Genomic DNA, 9,231 nt, shown 5'->3' with positions numbered 1-9,231 from the left:
TTAGTCTGATACTACATTCCACTAGGTTTATCTTAAACCAGTTTCAGCCATTTTGAAACTGGTTTATGTGCACTGAACTTCTCTTCTGTTACCCGTATCTGACCACTTAAACTTGTTTATGTGTAACTTCTGTCCCCAGCCCTTAGGTTTTTCCTTTATCACTTACATCCCAAGGAGAAGCAGCATTACAGTGGCACACAAGAAAGGGGAGAAATTCTCAAAGGAAGTGCACCTGTATTTGCAGGTCACGACTTTGAAAGGAGAGTAAGGAGCTTGGATGGTCCACTGAATTTCACTGGGATCTGGGCATCTAACCCCCTTACACTCATTTGAATATTCTGGTTGCTCTTAATATGAGGCTACTGAACATGAGATGTCTGAAACTTCTATACACATCTGCAGTTAGATCTTAGGAATACCTGGAATTTGAGCTAAGGAAATAACTACAGTATTACAAACAGCCACAAGAGGGAGATGGGCTCTTTTTCTCTGTCACACCTTAGTCAGTGTGGCACATATTCTCCAGTGAGCTCCATCTGAATCTAAGGTTTAAAAGGCATGCAGTTTTATATACACTCTATGATGCAATATATCAGAAATAATTTGTGGGGCTAGGACTTGAGAAGACTTTCTGCAAGTTTACAGTTATTAAGGGTAGACTGAAAGTTTCTGTCCCTTGAACAATTGAATATAATGCATTAACCACAGTAACTGAGGAACTATGCTGTCCTCATTGTGTAGAACCCAGGGGTTTGTTATATTTTTAGTATGCATCAAAAAGAATAGATATATCAAAAGCTAACAAAGCCAGGGTAAAAACTGCTGGTGTTTTAAGAAACTGCTGCTGCTTGCTTTAGCTGTCTCCTGTCAAAAGTGCATGTTATGAACAATGGGAAAAAAGAGCATAACCAGACTAGAAATTCCAGGAGAATACGTTTTTTTCCACTGCTGTGCAGAATTGTTGTACCCAGTCTCCTCCATAATCAAGAAGAACTGAAACCACAGGGGTGTTTTTGTACAGAAAAAAAGAAAAGTTTGGGAACCTCAAATTTTGTGGTTTGTTTGAGTTATGCTGCAAGGGTTAAGTCAATTATTTCATGCCATGATAGTCAGATCTCTAGCAAATACAGCAACCAGAAATTCTAATCCATGAAAAAATAGGATTTAGAAATTGTTTTCATTTTGAAATCAGAGAACAACAGAACTGGGCATTTTCTATTAAAAGTAATTTTCAGAAAAAAAGTTGTTTTTTTTCCTGTTGATCACTTGGATTAACAAAACTGAAAGCATGCTATTTTAATTTAAACAAATCAAAGTAAAAGTGTTTTGGAAACACAGAGTTCAAAACATTGTTCCAAAAAGTTTAAAAAGGAATATTTCAATCACAACAAGAATTTTCCCCCCCAAAAGATTCTCCCAGAATGTTTCATTTAGGGATTAAATTCTTTGTAACAAAGGGAGAATTTTGAGACATCGTAAGTTGAAACAATTTGAAAAGTTTTAAAATATTTTAAACATTTAATTCCCATGATGTTAAATGAAAAAAAAATACATTTTGAAATTACTTGGTTTAAGAAAAGTGAAGCAAATGTACCTCTAAAATTAAACATCAAAAATATGTTTGAATTACAAAAGAGAAATTAATTCAATCCAATTTCACTGGGGGTCTCTTGGGTGGTGGGGTGGAATGTTCGAGATGGGGAAAAAATCATGTCTCAAAAAGAAGAATCCCATACTATTGGAAAACTGTTTCATCCCCAACTCTAATTTTGGCCTTATTGAAATATTTTTCTTGTATTTTTTTTTGTCTAGGATACCCAATTTTGACTCATTACTGTGGAAAGCTTTGATTGCAACAAAACAGGATTTTCCAAACAGAAAAATGTTCCATTTTTTACTAGCTCAGGCAATAAGAGTGATTACAGTTCACACTAAGGCCCCTTTATTTGACTCTGGCCACATAATTTACTTTCTCTTTAGGTCTTTTTATTCTACCAGACAAATGTAAGAAAGCTTTAATGTAAATGAGGCCACAATGTATTATTTTTATACGGGAAGGAATCCTATCCTGTCCTTCTCATTTTCAGTTCCCTTTCTAGTTATCCTCTGCCCTTTTCCTCAAACAAATAACCCATACAAAGTAAAAGAGTCTTATATAAATAGGATCAGAGACTCAACAAGCAGCTACCCCACTATGTTCTACAAATGATCTTGGAAGAGCTGTACATTAAACCTGCCAATTTATCCACAGATATCCAAGATATGCTACATCTAGATAGCTAAGTAGGTGGCCTAATTTTCAGAAAGTGCTAAGAAACTACTGTCAAAATCACCCACCCAGCATTTCAAGCTGCACACCCAACAATTGTCACTCCTAAGACCACTAGTCAGTTCTGAAAATCTTGGCCCAGTTCACTTATTTAGGCATATTCCGATGGATATAAGATTCAAGTTGGATACTGATTTGTTTAAATTCTCAGCCACAGTTCACATGACTAAACTGGCAGAAGTACATGAACATGCTGCTCTATTTAACAAATTCTGACCAGCAGTCAAACTTCAATCAGAATGGAAGTGACCTTACATACTGTCAAAAATAAACCCTGCATATTGCTAATGGATGGTACTTGGACACAATTCTTGTTACACTAATCAGAATGTAATGTATCATCACTCTCAGTCACTTAATACCAGTCTTAGACAGGTATAAAACTTTCTGAATCAGCTTCTTGAACAATCCAGCATATTCCATGTTTTGTACTCTCTTCTCAGCTTCTAGCAATTTTTCTGTGCCATAAGAACAACTCTATTGTCTCCAGATCATTAACCACTGCAAAAGAATTGTTTTTCCCTTTGCTTTCTTAGCCAAAGACAACCATGAAAATACAATCTTGATATTGTGACAAAAATAAGTCAATTAAATGCCATGTCTCATCTGACTCATAAACATGCATTAGCATGGAACCGCACATATGACTCATTTGGTAAGGCACATGGTGGAAAAGTGACCTTTTCAGTATTCTGTATTTCACCAGTTTTGAGACCTCCTGAACTGGGAAGGCTACAATCAAACTGAAAAAGGCAGAGAAGCATGACCTTTTGTGTGACATAAATAGTTGAATTTATTATTTATCAGTGTGTAATGGAATGGATTGCCTCAAGACTCATGATCAAATTCAGGGTGCTGTTACAAGTTACCTTTAAACCTTTCTAAAATCTGCGGACTGTTTCACAGTGTTAAATGTAGAACTATTTCAGAGAAGTCCTAGAGTAAAGGCTTAATTCTGTCTCTGACCTGCACAATTGTGACTTGCCACTAGAGAGTCCGGCAAGCAGGGATGTGGGCAGGAGCCTGGACTCTATTCCTTCTCTGGGAGTGGAGCCCTAAGGACAGAAGTTACACATAAACCATTTTAAGTGATCAGAAACTGGTTTAAACCTCTAACAGAACAGAAGCTCAGTGCACATAAACCAGTTTCAAAATGGCGTAAACTGATTTAAGATAAACCTGGTTGAATGTAGTATCAGACTTAACTGATCTGGGTCAAGTCAGTTTATGCAACTTCTGTCCCTGACCCCTTCCTGGTTCAAGTTAAACCAGAGTATCCCAACATCCCAGCATGCTCTGCAGGCCTGGACTGTGCTGTCTGCTTCAGAGAGCAGGGCAGACTCTGCCCCTCTGCTCTTTATCCAGGGGCAAAGGGTAGGGGAAGGGTCATGGCCACACACCAGCCGGTATGGTCCCCCTGAGGTGAAAGGAGCAGGATAGGGGTTTACCCCCCTCTCTCACCAGGGATGGCAGCTGAGGTCTGCCTGGCTGGGGTGTGACAGCCTGTCAGGCAGGCTGAGGGTTGTGGGGCTGAGCCGGGTTGGTGAGGTGAGGGGTAGTTTTAGCCTAGCAGATTGTAGAGATCCAGCTCCAGCTCTAGCTGCTTTCTACCCGCTCCCCCCGCAGGGGCTGCTCATTGTAAAAGGCAGGTAGAGAAAGGCAGCCAGAGCTGGAGCCAGAGCTATGTGCTCTGGGCTGAAGCAACCCTTTCCCCACCTCTCTCTCCCCCAGCTTTGCTGCTGGAAGTGATACAGCAGGGGCAGGAGGGACAGTAGAAGTAGCTGCTGGAGGCAAGGAAAAGTTGCATGCTGGTTGGGCTCAACAGGGCTTTTCTGCCGCCCTCACCTCCAGCTGTGGCTACTGCTCCTTCCCTCCCATGTGCCTCTGGGCTGAGCAGGTGGAAGCTTTAGCCCCTCGGCGTCTGTCCAGTGCCTGGAGCTCTGGCTTGACCTCCAGCAGCTTTCTGCCCGCTCCCCCTGCCCAGCTTGATGAGCAGCTCCCACAGGAGGAGAGATGGGGAGGACAGAGGCAGGAGGAGCAGGAGCTGGGCAGAAACCACAGTTAAAGCTTCCACCCGCACAGTCTGCAGCCCCTACCCACAGCACAGCCACCCACCAGGAAGAGGCTTCCACTCCTAGGACACCATGACAAGGGCTACTACCACATCACAGTCGCTATGCCTCTGCCACTCCAGCAGCAGGGGCAGGGCCACAGCTGGAGGCTGGCCAGCATGGCCCCCTTAAGTGAGGCAGAGTGGGTAGGAAGGGAGCTTATTCTACCACTCACCCTGCACAGGGAGCCATCAATGCAGTGGCAGTGGCAGTTCAGGCTGGCAGACCCTGGCTGCAGCTCCCTGGGGACAGAGTGGGGACTAAACCTCCTCCCTGCTCCCTCTGCCTTAGGGGGCCATGCCAGTCCACCTCTGGCCATGCCCACACCCCGGACAGGGAAGCGCTAGGCAGACCCTGGTTAAGGTCCATGGGACAGAGAGGGGGGAATTAAACCCCTTCCCTGCCCAGTTCACTTGAGGCTATTGCTGGGGCTGGCCACACCCCTTCCCCTCCAACACACCTTCCTTGCAGCTGAGGGCTGCTCTAGTGCCCCACGGCTTCTGGCCTAAGCCACTGTAGGCATGTGCTTGAATTTTCCAAATGTCTATTCACTTGCAAATTGGCTCAATCTAGGCAAATTAGAGTAATCTGCAAAGATTAAATCAATTCAGACTCTGGCTTTTTGAATGTCTGTCCCTACTAGCCCTGAGGTTTAAACACAGCAAGAGAATAGCACCCAGGGAAGCATGCATCCCCCAGCTCTATGCTCTTGCTGCTTGGCGACTCCACTCCCAGCACAGAGCTACCGGAGGGTTACCTCAGCAACACAGACCCCAGAGAAGCATCCCTAGCCAGGCTTCATGCTCTCATCATGATCAGTGCAAGGCAGCTCTTTTCTTCCCTCCCTCTCTCCCTCCAGGAATGCAGGAGGCTAGGCCCACATCTCTCCCCACCAATTCTTCTGGCTCAGAGAGAACTGCCTGGATATGGGACAAAAGCTTAGCCATCTGAGGGGATGGTCACATGCCATGGGCCCAGATCAGGTCTCCTAGGGTCCTTGCAGCTGGCAGCATGGTGCCATGCATCTCTGGTCATACCTCCTAAGGGTGGGTAGGGGTGTTGGCTTGGGGCCAGTACCACCCCCTAAGCAGTATATGTTGGGAGGGTAGAAAGTTTGTCAAGGGTAGAGGGCCTGGGAACCGTATATCCTGGGTTGCTGAATGAGTGTAACTTTGTCATTTTATCTTTGTGGAGCAGACTAATAATACTCTAGCTTAAGCTAGGTAGAATGGTAGATGAGGAGCCCAAGGTCAGATAGATGATAGATAAGATGCATGGTGTCTTTTATAACACAACAGCCATGAACTTGTTATTAGTGGGCATCATCTATAAAAATACCAATGTACATACACTCTCTATCAAGGACAGAAATGTAATTATTCCTAGTCAATATGGTTTTATGGAGAATAGGTCATATTAAACCAAGTCTGATTTTGCTCAAGTCTGACAGACAGCAATATCAGTGCAGATTCAATGGATTGTGTAAGCTGTTTGACTTAGTAACACATAACAATAGCAATAAAGCTCACTTTACATTGAGTAAGACCTGGATAACTGGCATACCTTAAGAAGGATCTATCAGGGGATATGCATCATCCAATAGGAAGAATTCCAAGGGTTTTTCAGGGATCAATACTAGATCAGATGCTACTCAACATTTTTACCAATGGTGTGGAAGTAAGCAATTACTGCCGGTTACACTGAGGAAGGAAAAGATGGGATACTTGGCAATCTGGACCCATTCAAGTAAAGCACAAGTTCATTCAACCAAATGCAAAGTCATACAATGATGAAGAAAGAATGCAGGCTACGCATAAGCCCAGCTTCCTGGAAAGCAGAGACTCCAGAGATGATTTGGAGGTCACAGTGAATGAGCAACTTCATCTGAGCTGTCCCTGCAATGCTGTGGCCAAAAAAAGCTAATATGGTTCTTAGTGGTCTAAACAAAGCCCTAGCATTTTGGAAGAGTGAGGTGATTTTCTCTCTCTGCACACATAATGGGTGAGATCAATAATGGAATCCTGTATCCAGTTCTGGTGTCCATACATTCAAAAGGAACGTGGACATTCCTCTGATTTTGGATAAATTCAAGGGTCAAAGAGAGCTACATTATGAGCAAATTGATAGGTTGCTTATAAAATACCAAATCTCTTGACTGATGTGCTTTTAGCCATCTGACGCACACATACCTTATGTCGGTACACCTTAAGGTACACATAATAACCATTAAACCTTAAAAAACTATTTCATAGGATCATAGAAAAGTAGGTCTCAGGAGGTATTCTAGTTCAAACTACTGCTCAAGAAGGCTCATCCCTGACTAAACCATCCTGGACAAGTAGCTGTCAATCCTATTCTAAAACAGTTGGCAAACAACCCTCTCACACAACTACCAGACACAGTGTCCAAACCATCAAAAACTCAAACTTGCCACATAGAAAACAGGGGAATAAGACAGTAGTGTAACTAGGCTGGGGTGACCAGGGCAGCTGTCTTGGCTGCCAACTTGGGTAAGGGGAAGGAAGGGGAACAGAACAAGAAAAAATAAAAAGGCTGTGCCACAGCTGCACAGTCACATCAGCAGTGCAGTGGCAACCATAAGTTGTTGGTGTCTCTAGGTGTGGCAGCTGCCCTGGGTGCCTAGTCCATCCGTAAACTCTAGGACCAGAGTGCGGGCAGTGTCTTGCCACTGCAAGGCCAGGAAATAGCTGTTAAACATTCTCAAGAGCTTGAAGGAAGAAAACAATGAGCCCTCCCCACCCTGCATAGAGAGGAAGGCAGAAGCACTCACTGTCCATGCCAGTCTGACTGGTAAAATCCCTTCCTGATCCCAAAAGTGGCAATTGGTTTGACTCTGAGCAGAAGAGCAAGAACTAGTAGCCAGGAGTCTCTAGGAATTTAAGCCCCAGTCAAAACCCCTAGCATTAGCTGGAATCAATACCCACTGCTTCTGAGAAAGACAAACACTCCTGTTGATGCAGCCCAAAATTGCAGTCACTTTTTTGCAGCTACATCACATGACAAACTCATATTGAGTCCATGATCCACCCAGGTCTCAAACTCTCTCTCTGCAGTGCTGCTATCCAGGCAGTTATCACCCATTTTATATCTGCATTTTTTATAATTCTTTGCTAGGTGCAGCACCTTGCAATAATATGGCCATATATGAAGTACTACCAACCTGGGATATTCTCCAATAATAAAATTATGTTGCTGAGAAGAGGAAGAAATGTCAAAGTACTGAGAAGAAAAACATGCACTTCAGTGACCAACTCCATCTCTGACCCCACATTCCTTGTCTTCAAGGGTGTGCTTTGCTTCTTACATATTCCCTGGACCATCACAGCCATAATTACACTATGGTTGTATCTACCCATGCACATTGAAGGCAAAGCAATAAACTCTGATGCATATCATGCCAGAGTTTATTGCTCCTGGGCACAGTATTTACATGTGCATCTAAGACTGCAGCACATTGAGCTGGGGCAGAGCAGGCTTGGCTGCCATGGAGCCAGGGGGTCAGCCTGCCATCCCAGAGCTGCTTCAGCCTGGTTTAACATGCTGCGGAGGGGCTTGCTGGGGCACAAGGGTGCTCTAGTGCAGGGCTAGCCAGCAGGCAGCCCCTGCACTGAAGCACCTTCATACCCTAGCCAGCCGCATCAGAGTCTATACATGCATTGCTGTGCACAGTAAATCTCCACAGCAGGACAGTACTTGCATTTACAATTACATGTACCTGTATTTACAAATACGAACCTGCTGAGAAATTTATTAGTTTCCTGTGGCCTAATAGGGCCGCATATGTAGATACTGAGACATTTACTGAGGAACCAATTGATCCACTTCACAGTAAACATCTCGTGTAAACACACCCTGCAATACTACAGCCAAAATCCTTGACAGTTTACTTAATTTACTGTTGGATCATCAAAAGAGTCCAACTTCCCGCTGACAGGTGCAGAAAACCCCCCAAAAAACAGTGCTTTCTCTGAACAGGAAGAGCATCAATTTGACCCAGCTCCCCAATATCTTTATCGATCATGTGCTTCAGCTGGGCTTTCTGTCACTTTTATCTAATAGTTGATTCAATCAGCTATTAGATAAAAGTGCCAAAAAGCCAAACTGAAGTCTGCCATCTATACAGACATTGGGCAAGCCAGGTCAAACCAATGTGATGCTACTTCTGGATATGCACTATGCTCGATATACAGGGGCACGCCAAGCTGAAAGTAAAGCACTGGATTTTTTTCACGTTTATTAGCAGCCTCATGTCCAACTTCCTTACGTCCTTTGGAAAATCCTAGCCTGAGTCATTTCACTGAAACTATGATATTTTACAGAGGCTAAAAAGGCAGCAACCATTAATTTCCTTATTATTATTATTAATGTAAATTTGTAAACTCATTTTTTTCCTCCTGCCCCTCTGAGAGAGATCAAGACTGTGCCATATACACACACCCAATTCCCCACATATATTTAAAATACTTATCCGGTGGCAGGTATTTTCCATATTACCATCAGCAACATGTGTATACAAAATCCTTCTTTCTTAAAAAAAAAAAGAGATAAAAAGTACTGGTCGGGCTAAGTGTGAACTATTTGTCATGTAAAATTAGTCCAATTTATGTTTACAGATTCTTTTCAAGCAGCTGCTAATATCTGCCAATATTGATTTGTTTGTTAAATCACTCACCAATTTTTTGACTTAGATCAACTTTAGACCTAGGGACAGCTTGCAAACTAGTCACCTGTTTGTTATCTGTAATCAGCTCGCTGTTTGTTATCTGTAGT

The sequence above is a fragment of the Crocodylus porosus genome, unplaced genomic scaffold (genome assembly GCF_001723895.1).
Source record: "Crocodylus porosus isolate Cpor-Errol unplaced genomic scaffold, CroPor_comp1, whole genome shotgun sequence".
Lineage (NCBI taxonomy): Eukaryota > Metazoa > Chordata > Crocodylia > Crocodylidae > Crocodylus > Crocodylus porosus.
The sequence above is the reverse complement of the archived record's forward strand: the minus strand, read 5'-3'. Positions refer to the sequence as shown.